Source organism: Rousettus aegyptiacus, unplaced genomic scaffold (assembly GCF_014176215.1).
Source record: "Rousettus aegyptiacus isolate mRouAeg1 unplaced genomic scaffold, mRouAeg1.p scaffold_m13_p_2, whole genome shotgun sequence".
Taxonomy (NCBI): Eukaryota; Metazoa; Chordata; class Mammalia; order Chiroptera; family Pteropodidae; genus Rousettus; species Rousettus aegyptiacus.
In genome coordinates this window covers 47,482,184-47,494,777 of record NW_023416295.1, presented here as the reverse complement: position 1 = coordinate 47,494,777, position 12,594 = coordinate 47,482,184, and the positions used below count along the sequence as shown (strand labels likewise).

The window sequence follows — 12,594 nt, the reverse complement described above, 5'->3', positions numbered from 1 at the left end:
AGTTTGAGGCCCTATAATGAAACCAGAGTTGCAGACAAGTTGACCTGGTACAAGTACAAGTGAGCCAGAGCCACCAATTCTGTACCACCATCCTATCCTGAAGTGAAGGGGATGAGTTTTTAATACTATATTTATTGATTTTGTCCTGAAAGTAAACATGAGGTTTCTGAATTAGGGCAGACAATTATTACTTATAGCAATAACTACATTGGTTCCCGACACCTGTTCCCCTTTTCAGAGCAGTATGAAGGGGTCTACAAGAATGAGGTGGGATATGCCAAAATCACTCCAAGAACTGGGAATGAATGAGTTCATTCCTTTGTTCAACAAACACATACTAATTATTGATGATATGCCAGACACTGAGCCAGCACTGGAGTAGATGATAAACACTAGAGAACTCCCAACCTAATAACACACAACCATATATCTCTGTGTCTAGAGTTAGCCATCAGGTGTCATCTGATATTTATAGGTAATCAAATATATATGTATATACATATATATTACATATGTGTGCATATATTTGATCATGCAGAGCCAAGACAGGTCCCTTGGTATTCTCAGAGGATAGGTTCCAGGACCCCCATGGATACCAAAATCCTCGGATGCTCAAGTCCCTTATATAAAGTGGCATAGTATTTTCATATAACCTACACATTTCCTCCTATAAATTTTAAATCATCTTCAGATTATTTATAATACCTAATATAATGTAAATGCTATGTAAATAGTTGTTAGTCTATAATGTTTAGGGAATAACATCATGAAAACAATGTCTGCACATGTTCAGTACAGATACAAACATTGTAGGCCTAACTAGATAAAACTTGTCAGCAATAGTGTAACTTTTTTCCCAAATACAGTTGACCCTTGAACAACATAAAGATTAGAAGTGCCAACCCTTGAGCAGTTGAAAATTCGTATAACTTTTGACTCCCCCAAAGCTTAACTTTTAATAGCCTACTGTTGACTGGAAGCCTCACCAGTAACATAACCAATTAACACATCCTTTGTATGTTATATGTATTATATACTGTATTCTTACAGTTAGTTAAGCTAGAGAAAAGAATGTTATTAAGAAAATTATAAGTACGAGAAAATACATTTGCTGAGTTTATTGAAAAAATCATCGTGTAAGTGGACCTGCGCCGCTCAAACCCATGTTGTTCAAGGGTCAGCTGTATTTTCAATCCACAGTTGGTCGAATCCAAGGATGCAGAACCCGCAGATACAGAGGGCCAACTGTATGTACCTACAATGTTATACATATGTAGGCACATATATATGTTTCTCTGTGTGTTGATTTTCCCTTCTGACTTACATTATAATTTCAAAAAAAATCATTTTCTTCATTTTTAATTTATCTACAAATGTCATTTACCCTAAAGTCTGCATGAGGTTTTCTCATCCCCAGCTTTTCAGATAGCAAATGAATTAACCATACTTTTCACTCACTGGTGCTTGCTCATGTGGATAAGTCATTTAACAGGAAAATGAAATCCGAATTGTAAAAATTAAACCCTGAAAGAAGAAAATCCAGATGCAAAGTACTAAAGATTTTACCAGGCTGAAGAGGCCTAAAGAAAGAGGACAGATATAACAACTGCTATGACAGGTGCTGGAATTTAGACCTGGTGGAGTTGGCGTTCTGGTAGGGGAAACAAGAAGACACAATTAGACAAACATATAATAGTGGGAAAAGTGATTCAAAGGAAATAAACAAAGTTAAGAGGGGGTGAGTAACTGGGGAGACCACTTTAGAGAAAGTGCTCCCAGAAGGCCTCTGATGGAGTGACATTTGAGATAAGGCCTGAAGGGTATGAATGAACCAGTGATGTGAGGAGTTGGTGAAAGAGTAAATGCAAAGCCGAGACAGGACTTAGTATGCCCCACCCCACCCCCGCCACCCCCGCCGCCCCCGAGGAACAGAAAGGGGACCCCTGTGGCTGACCAGCAGTGAGGCGCAGAACAGAGAGTTGAGGAAGCCAAAAAAGTAGGCAGGGGCCAGACCACTCAGGGCCTCAAAGTCTTTGAGAAATTGGAATTATTTTCTAAAAGCAGTGACAAATACTGAAGAATTGTAAGCAGGAAAACGTAGTAATAATCTTCACCTAGACTTTTCTTCTATGTATGTGCAAATGTCTGTGTATTTTTAATGATATCATACTAGACATGATCTGCAACTTGCATCTCTGAAAGGAAGATTTGTAAAGAAAGAAATAAGTTTGCTTTTCTATGAACTGCATGACAAATAGATTTAGATATATAAGAATTTGAAGCTATGACAGAAAATCATCTTTTTAGGGATAAAAAAGGGAGGACAGTGCTTATTCTTCATGTTCATTATAGGTCCAAATTCACCATAATTTAAGAACATTAAAACCACATGCTAACTTGATTCTTGATTTTCTCTTAAACTTATCATGATTAATTTGTTACTTTAACCATGTATTTATTGTTAAAGCAATTTTACAGGCTATTTTTAGTCTTCTAGATACAGCACAGCTTGAACAAGGAAGGAAAATAGAAGAATAAGAATTAGACTAGAAGTACATGGTGAAACTATAACAAACCAAGAGATGTTCAATAAATTTCACGGAGAATGTGTCGCCTTTAAAAATACAGCTTACTATTGTCAGTGATTATAAATGTACTTATTCACTTTTAAAATGTTTAATTATTGTGAAAAATACACCTGAAAACCCTTGAACTATAAAACTCCAGCATCTTTTAGTTCTAGCTCACTTATAAAACCCAAGCAAAAACTTGAATAGAAGAAACTGTCACTATTATAATAAAACAGAGATAGGGATAATGTTTTCTGGTCTTAGAGTCCCCCATTGTATAGACATCTATGGCAAACATTTTCCAAAATACCTGGTGAGTGAAGAAACGATAGTGCACAAAAATAACTGCCTCAAACTTATGAACCTGGACTTAGCTCATTTTTAAGTCTACATTTCAAAAAGAAGAAAAAAAAAAACATATTGCAGAGATGGAAACAAACGAAGCCCAGTGAGAAGTAAAGGGATCTGAAGATGTGTAACAAATCGCTATCATATTACAGGAAGGATACCCCAGACAAAACTGCTGTCTGCATTCTTAAGCCATGAACCCTGGCCTCAGCCTACAGCATTTGAAATTATCTTTCTGAATTCAAATTTTTTTATATGCTTTTGGTTTTGTAAAAAAGTCACGAACAATAGTAATGCAGTCATCAATTACCTTTCTGCCTTTTATCTTAAATTGTAGATACTATAGCAACATCAGTTAGCGAAAAATAGTCTGTTTCTTAATAAAATCTTATGTTTAACTTTCTTCTGTACTTAAAAATAAAAATATACTTAGCTTCTCCAAATATTTAATTGTATGTGATCCATTTGTTAAAAGATGTCTTAATTCCATAATTAAACACCCACACGTATGTATATGTCATTCATCAAAAAAATCTTCCCCTTGCTCAGTTTTAAGAACTTATTTTGAAGAATAATTATGAATGACATTTAGAATTATTTTATCTTAAGTTCTTATCATTTTCAAAAATTCATAATTCATGAATATTTCACTAGAAGGAGAGACAAGATATTTATAGTCTCCCCCCCTCCCCAAGCTTCATTTTTATGAAACAAATCAACAATGGTTTAACTGAAATCACTGGATAGGTCCAGTTGCCCCAAAATATTTTCCCCACCGCCTGTCCTGAACTTAAAATTTCCAATTACGAGAATCATTCCATTGGGTTAAGGGAATATCCCTATAAAGCCTCAGGTTAATAGGAATTATCATTCCAGTGTTTTACTAAGATTAAATTAGAAGGAATGAATTGGTTTGGTTTAATAGTCTTGGTAAAGAGAAGGAGGGGAGAATAAAGATTCTTGGTGGGAGAGAAGGGAGACACTCCCCTACCAACGTCTCCAGTAGGTGGCTTTAGGCTGAGGGAAAGGCAAAGTTCCTACTATATAATTACAAAATATCTGCTTAGGCAGGAGCCATTTTTAAAACTGGTAGTCCTATATACTCATCTAAGTTGCAGAACAGATATAATAAGATAGACCATATCATTTGTGAATGTCTCCGTCTCTTTTTGAGTGTGTGTGGAATAACTTGGCACCTTCACTTCCTCCACAGTCTGTGGGTAGAGTCCAGAAAACAGTCTAGTTAGTTGAATTCTCAGATGGGTTTTTGGCAAGAAGACAAGGTGGCTCTATACAGCTTGTGCCTGATGTTTTTTCACTGAGTGTCTGGAAAAAAAAGGGAGGATTTGAGGACCTGATTAAAACAAGAAAGTAACCCAGCGACTTAAAGAGGCGCATTGTGGAATTTGAATCCTAAAATAAAGCTCTCCCTCGTTGACTTTCCAGCCATGGGAATAGCTAGTTGCCTCATTGTGTGTTTTGTCAAAGTGCCTCGGCCATTTGGCTGGCCTGATGGTTACCTGCTGCCTCTTTTTATAGCCTCTGTGTCCTTTGTTGTTGCCCTGCTGGTCAAACATGTGTAACGGTGCCCTGGGGCACCAAGTGTGCCCTCGGGGGTCTAAGTACTGCCAGATGTGGGGAGCAAGGGTTGATTCACATGGCCATGATTTCCAATAGCTAATTTTACCTGTTTTCTTTTGGTTTTGGGTTTCTTTCTTAAAGAAAAATCCATTTAGAGTTGAGTTTTCTCCCCTTCAATTGCAAACTTGTTACCTCTAATCTTCTATCCCTATCCCACCCCAAAATGAAAGTGTTGAGAAGAAAAAGAGGGAGAGATATGTGGTTTATTAAGTCTCGATGAGTAATGTTTTACTTTTATGATAAAAATTAATAAAATAATTCAGTTTTACTGGACCTGACCTGTATTTTTGCTTCAAAATTGAATTAAGTTTCACTGACTCAAACTTTCATATAGAAATCATTTACATAGAGATAGATACTATTTTAGATCAGAATCTTTTAGATAGAAATTTTATCTAATCTCCGATTAAGAACACTGAAGCACTAGGTTTTTACCCAGCTATTCTGAAAACTGGTTAAGTAGATGGAAAGAATCAAGCCTTTACCGTAATTTCCTGTATGAACTGAACCTCAGTTTGACCAAGTCATTTGATAAAAGAAAGTTTTTCTTTATAGAAGTATTCTTGCCAATGAGTGAAAAAAGACTGATGTAATATCACCATTTGGCAAACCCCTAAGAAGTTAATGGATCTAGGCACTAATATCAATGGTTGCTAATATCACAAAAAGAGAGACAGCTGTCAGCACACCCCCACCCATTAAATATTCTTGCCAAAAAAACTAAATTTGAATCAAAACAAGTCCCTAGGTTTAATATCAGTCTATAGATAATATAAGAGAGAGAAACATGTTAAATGACACCACTGAGATACAACTAGTGAATGTGGGAGATGCTAGAGACAAAGAAATTCATTTATTCAACAAATTACATGGAAAGAAAAAAAGGGAGAGGAATTGATTGAAACAGGCATGAGATATGTCAATCAAACACAATGTGTAGACCTTATTTGGATCCTATTTTAACAAGCTAATACAAAAATAAATTATATAAATATGACAAAAGGGGAGTATCTTAAGACTGTCCAAATAGTTGTTAATATTAAGGAATTACTGTTAATTTTTTCTGTGCGATAGGTTATATTGTTAAATCATTAAAATGAATTCTCACTTTTTAGATATACATACTGAAATGTTTACAGATGAAATGATGGGATGTCTCGATTGGGTTTGTAATAATTCAGTGGGAAGGGAGGATGGTTATAGATGAAACAAGCTCAGCATGTGTGGATAATTGTTAAAGCTGGATCAGGGGATGCATGGGAGTTTGTTATTGTAATCTGTCTACTTTTATGTATGCATGAAATTTTCCATAACTAAAAAGGGTTTTAAAAATAGGCTTAGGTTTAAATCTATATCTGCTCACTCGTAACTTTTGTGATCTTGGATGAAGCCCTTAACCTCCTTGAGTCTCAGTGTTTTTTTGCCTGTAAACTAAGTCCAAGAATATCTTCCCAGTTTACTTTGCTCAGGTTGTTGGACCAAATTAAATAATATGAATGAAGTTGCTACATTGCTACATGTAAATTGCTACAAACATATTGGCTGTTTTATCATCATTATTATAAAATTCTGAAAGGATACACTTTTCCTCCCTAGAAAATTTGTAGCTTTTTATGCTTCAGCAAACAGTATAGTTGTTCCATGTACATTATATCAATTAAAAGTTCTTGAATAAGAATATAGTTACATGGTTGTATGGAGTATTTATTAATTTGTAGTAATAGAGTAATTACAAGAATTCATTTAAAATTTTTTCAGATACAAATTTCTCATAGCCTAGTCAATTAAATGTAATGTAAACAACTATACTATTAATGTTTTTTCACTGTATAGTAAGAATTGTGAATTTTTTATTTTTCTTGATTTAAAAAATACTTGGTTTAACATATGAATGAATAGTTTAAATTACTTGCACCATTATCTACAGAAACCTGATTGTCAGAAGAACTCCAACATGCCTTTCCCGGTTTAAATCTCTTCCATCTCAGTAATCACAGTCTCAACTTTAATAATATTCACTTCCTTGCTTTTGTTTATAGTTTTACCCCATGTATAGGTTCCTAAACAGTGATTCAATTTTGTCTCTTTTGAACTTTTTATAAATAGAATCATGTAGTAGGTACTCTTTCGTGTCTGGCTCTTTTGGCTTGATTTTATATTTTAAAGATCCATCCGTATTGTTGTCTGTAGATGTACTTCATTCATTTTGGTTGCTATATAGTCTTCCATTATATGAATTTATTATAATTTATGCATTCTACTGTTTATGGACATTTGGGTTATTTCCAATTTTTTTGCTATTACAAATATTCTCTGTGTGTTTCTTAGTGCACTTCTATATGCAGTTCTATTGTGTATATAGCTAGGAGCTAACTAGTGACTTCATACTGACAGTTTTCCAAAGTGATTGTACCAAGCAACACTCTCTCTAGTAGTAGTATATCAATATTTTTGTTGCCTCACATACTCACCTGTACTTTTATAGACTTTTAAAATACTTTCTTTTAAAGTATTATTAGATAACACAAGATAAAATAAGTTTACTATTGTCTATTACCCACATACACTTATAATTTAAAAGTCTGGGTTTTATTTAAGGTGTGTGTGTGTGTGTAGAAATATTTCAGAGGCTCAAGGCTCTAGGTATTAATGTCTACTGGCTAAATTATGTCTTCCTACTAAGTTACATCTAACTACTACTACTCTAGATACCAGAAAAAAATAATACAGCTTTGAAAAAGGAGAGAACATTTTGTACCTTCTTCATTCATAGTGATATTAAACCTATACTGAGTGATAGCTCAACTTATTGATGGCTATGTGCCAGGTACCATGCTAATAAGTACTTAATACATATGAACTTATTTAATCCTTACAACAGTTTTTTATTTTCCCATTTTTTAACAGAGGAAAAAACTAAAACACAAAAAGGTTAACTGACTTGCTGAAGGTTGCCAGCCAGTAAATCTCAGAACCACGACTGAAGCTGGATGGTCCAGTTCCATTGGCTCCATCTAAGTTGTAAACAGTTATTAACTAGACCTTCTCTCCATATTGGTGAACTCTGGGTAGAATGATAATAGTTCTTCAGAGCCACCATGTTTCTTCTCAGAGTGGCTACTTTGGGGCTTGAGATGTTCATTCTGATGCTAAGGATTAGGTAAGAGGGGTTGCTTAAACTTCAAAAACAGACTCGATTTCTTTCCCTTGCTCTAAAAGTTAGGAAAAGTTGAAGCAAGGATCCTGGCTCTGGGGCTGGTGCAGTCTTTATGGGGAGGGATGAAACTTGGCCTCTTTTCTTCTCTAGTACTTTCAGGGCCTCTCAGCCTCCATTCCTCTTTCCAGTTGGGGCTCGGAAAGAAAGAGGCTGAGAATGGGAGGTAGGAAGCAGTAGAATGGACTTTTCACTTTTCCTAATTGTCCAACAATGTGGGACACTTTTTCCTTTAGAAACCACCTTTCAAATGGCAGCAACATTCCTAGGCTAGCTCAGTAAAGCCATAACATAATATTTTACTAGGTGCTTGCAGCTGAACTGTTTCCTTGCTTTTTGTTTTCATTGCAAATATGTAGTATTTCAGTTACATTATAAGCAAATAGGCTAGCTTGAGAACTTAGCCACATCGTTTATGAAAGAAAATGCTTTCCAAACAGCTAAGACCACATATTTATCTTGGTATAGAACTAACTTTATACATGGACTAGATCAACTAACCGAATACTCCGCTTCAAGTGTACTGTACTGTATGCAGTTGGTTTTTTGATGGTAAAGTGAAAAATATCTCTAATGAGAAAGGGAATCATTTTCTATGGACACACTGTGACTGGGACCAAATTTTTATTAATGAAGATAGTTAAAAATTTTTTCCAGTATGAAAAATTCATCTGCTTTTCATTTGTCATATATGGGCTTTTATTTACCAACCTTCCTAAAACATTGAAACATATTAATGAAGCTATCTGAACCACTTGTAGATCTTCAGACTTGTGTGGCAAAAGGAATGATAATTATAATCCGCTTCGGGCTATGGGATAGAATAATTCAAAAGGAAATGTGCATTACTAATATGGCAGGGTTCATAAATTCTCAATGTCAGTTTGCCACTTGTGGCTGAAAATTGCAGTCAGGCTGGTTGGCTGGAGGCAAAAAGACTAGAGTTACATAATATTTATGAGGTCTGAAGTTAGCAATCACCAAACCCAAATATTGTCAGTCTTTCAGATTACTCTGAGGTCAGCATCATGGCAATGGAGTTAAGAGTAGGGTAGATTTGGTAATGGTGAAGCATTGGTTATAAGTATAAATTCTGTCCACGTTAGTCCACTGCAACCTCCTTTATGGATTTATTCCCTTCTTATTTTATATATCATCCCTGAAATACGTACAGGGGGGCCTTATACCATGTGCACTTCAGATTTTATAACGCAAAGGTAGAAATAGGACTTCCCTCACTCTGCAGTGTTTCTTTAACACTTCCAGTGTTGATCACCTGTGAAGACTTTCAGCCTCCCTGTGTATCATCACAATAGCTGAGCCCAAAACACTTTTTAGATCCCAGCTGGCACCTTGCATCACACTGCACTCAGAAACAATGAAATATGCAGCCTTGTGTTCTCTTGTGCTCCAATGTTTTAGGAATTTGACTTGCATAGTATATGAGCAACTAAAACTCTGGGCCTCAGGATTACTCCCAAGAAGCATGTGTGACTGTGAACTGAGAATTAGAAATGAGTGAATAACTATATGGTTCCACCATCAAGAAACACTAGTCCTGGGCTGTACTTTGCTTACAGCCCAGGAACAACTGCAGGTCAATGTTCATTTTAAATGCTTTTTTTCCCCATGTATAAACAGCATCCCAGATTTAAGATTACTCTTCCATTTCCTACTTAGAATTCTTTTGGAAAGATAAAATTTTTTAGTGTTGGGTTAAATACTTTAAAAATTTTTATTATTGAAGATTTAAGGTATAATGAACTTTTCCATGCTATTATCTATGGATCAATATTTTTTTAAATTTTCTTTTAGGCGAGGCAACCCTTGGTTGACCTCACAGATTGCAAGGACTATATCAGCTTACAATCCCTTTTTTTAATTTTTTACGCCTACAGCACCTGGCCTTCTTGGATGGTCTCCCATCCAAGTACTAACCAGGCCCGACCCTGCTTCCGAGATCAGTCGGGATCAGGCTTATTCAGGGTGGCATGGCCGTAGACTAGATTGGATATTTTTAATGCAAAAGAGTTAGTCTTTTTTTTTTTTTCCTGTCAACTGTATGGCATAGGGATTTTCCAAACTTGTAGGTAGAGTTAGAATAGTGTTCTGAAACTCATGAAGAAAAATATTTCAGGAGAGCATTTGCTCTAAGTGAGCAATAAAGAGAGGACACCCTCCTCTCCCCACCATCTACAACTATAAGACTTATTCTCTTCCAGAGGAAAGTCAAACTGAGTACAGAAAGATCCTAGGAACTAGAAGTTTATAGAGTCCTTGTTCAGCAGGCTGGTATATTGGTTTAAAATTTATTTTTATTTAAAGTTCTTTGTCTCTTTCACTATTATAAGGCCAGGGGAAGTTTTGTAATTATCTGTGCTGTTTTCTCAATGTATTCAGGCACTATTGTCCCTGTAGGTACAGTTATAGTGACATGAGGGAAGAAGCAGGACAAGAACACTAGCACTGAAAAGATTATGGTTGCTTCAACCCAACCTAGACACACAATTCAAAACAAAAACAAAACTAAGCTGTAAAATGAGATAAGTAAATATAGAATAATAAGTCTAAAAAGTTCTAATTCTCCCCATCTCCCCCATAATTAGGTCATGGATTTTTTTTTTTTAATTGTTAAATATCACACCCTTCCAAAAAAAAAAAAACTACCCTTCATTTTTTGGTGCTTTAACTTACTGGCACTTTAGCACCTGTTAGCCCACCCAGTCCAGTGCTTCATATTTGAGAAGAGGGAAAGGTAATATTGGGACAGAAAACATGAAAGATGAATGAGTTGGAAATGATAGAAAAGAAATCTGGTTAGCCCCAGTCAGTCCTTTCTCACTTCTTTCTAATGGAAAAAGTGTGAGTCTGTATGTATGTTTGATTTTTTTTTTATATATATATTAAGGATCATAGAAACATAACATCAGAGTATTTATACTTCAATTTTTAAAGCTTAAGTTTTTTAAAGAAAAGTAAGTTTAGTATTACTGCCCAATATTCAGGCAGAAAACATAGTGGGAAAAAAATCCATTTATAATAGCAACCAAGAATATAAAATACCTAGGAATAAACAAATAATAAGAACTGTATGGGACATATATGAAGAAAACATTAGATTGCCACTAAGAGATATGAAGAATACTGTGGTAAATATGAAGATATCTCTTAAATAAGACAGCTAAACATTTAAAGAATCATATTCTCCCTTGATTAATCCACAGATTCAATATAAACCCAATTGTATGGCCAAAAACACTTTAAATAAAATTGAAACACAAATGGCAAACTGAAAAAAGTATTTGAAACAATATCGTACACAAATTCACAGAGCACTCTTAAGAATAAATGAAAAAACAACCCAAGAGACCTAAATGGAGATTTCACAACAGTATAAATACATAGAGGGAAAGATCTTCAACCGCAGTAGTATCTGAAGAAAAATAAGTAAAAGCGAGATATCTTTTTTTATTTATCAGACTGACAGAGATTTAAACAATAATATTAGGGGATAGGGAAATAGGTACCATTCGAAATATAAATTGCTATTTTTGTGGCGAGCAGGTTTGCAAATATGTCAAAATTGTGCATATTCCTTAACCCAAAATATCTACTTCTAGGAAGTTAAACTAAAAAGAATAATTGATCACATGTGCAACTATATTAGTAAAAAGTATACTATGCAAGGAAAGAAAACCAAAAAAAAAAAAAAAAAAACCCTAAACTCTCATCATTGGTCAAATAAAGTGCTATGTGACCTATCCTTATAAAGAAATACTGTGAAACCACCAAAAAAACCCAAGAGGCCTCTAAAGGATCATGTAGAGCTAGATTTGTTGTTAGAGACAGATGTCTTCCACATATCGCAGAGAGAAATTAATTGCTTTCAAAATAGCAGTTTAATAAAACTGTGTGTATAGACAATATGTATAAAATATGATAATATGCTATAAAATATATATTAGTGGATACATAGAGAAATGTTTAAAAATGTATTTGCTGAATGTCAACAGTGATCATTTTACTGTTTCTACTTTTTTAGTATTATTATAAAAATATTTAGTACCATGAATTTGCCATTTTCAAAATCAGGACAACAAAATATGGGCTTCTCATGGACCCTGGCTCATTGTGTGTGGTTGGTTTCAGGAGAGGGCAGAGCACATCTACTTGAGAGGATGACCTTTGAGAAGCGAGTTCTCAAAGTTAAATGAAAATGAAAAAGTTAATGCTAGACACTATCTTCTTCACAGCTGCCAAAGACCCACTAAAGAGCTTCTGTTAGGAGGGAGACGATTGTGTGTGGCTTACATACTTGTTACTAGAAAGCACCTAATTCATATGGAACAAACAAAGTCATAGGATGGCTGTGCAGAAAAATATGCTGGCACATTGACTGGCCTTGTAGACCAAATCATCCCTCAGTCAAACCCAATGTGAAGTCAGTCGTGATGACGAAAGGAAAAGGAAACTGAGTTGTTTATGAGTTCACATCTGTTGCTTTCAATATTCCTCATCAGATACTGGATCCAAGTAATCTGCAGCTATTTCTAGAGGCTGGTTCTGCTCTTTCTAGTTCCCTGCCTTTTCTGTACTTTCTAGAAGCCATCAGCAAGCAAGACTGGACTGTTATTCAGAGTGAGGGCTGTGTTCTCGTCTGTGCTGCTGTATATTTTTACAGATACCATACATCTGATGCTACTTGGGGCCCAGTCTCATTTGGAGCTGGGCTCCCCAAATCTTATTCTTTCTTCTTGAATGAAAAAGTTATTATAGATTTCCATCTAATATTTTTAAAAATTACAGTTCGGTAGCTCAGAA

General features: G+C 35.1%; 1 protein-coding gene, 1 long non-coding RNA gene and 1 pseudogene across 4 annotated transcripts in view; 1 reads left to right on the top strand and 2 right to left on the bottom strand.

Moving 5' to 3' along the window:
* Positions 1-12,594, bottom strand: part of LOC118613790 — a 67,552-nt gene that overhangs the window by 11,296 nt on the left and 43,662 nt on the right. The window lies entirely within an intron of this gene.
* METAP1D (methionyl aminopeptidase type 1D, mitochondrial) overlaps positions 1-12,594 on the top strand; it is a 67,744-nt gene that overhangs the window by 24,339 nt on the left and 30,811 nt on the right. The window lies entirely within an intron of this gene.
* Positions 9,663-9,776, bottom strand: LOC118613907 (annotated as a pseudogene).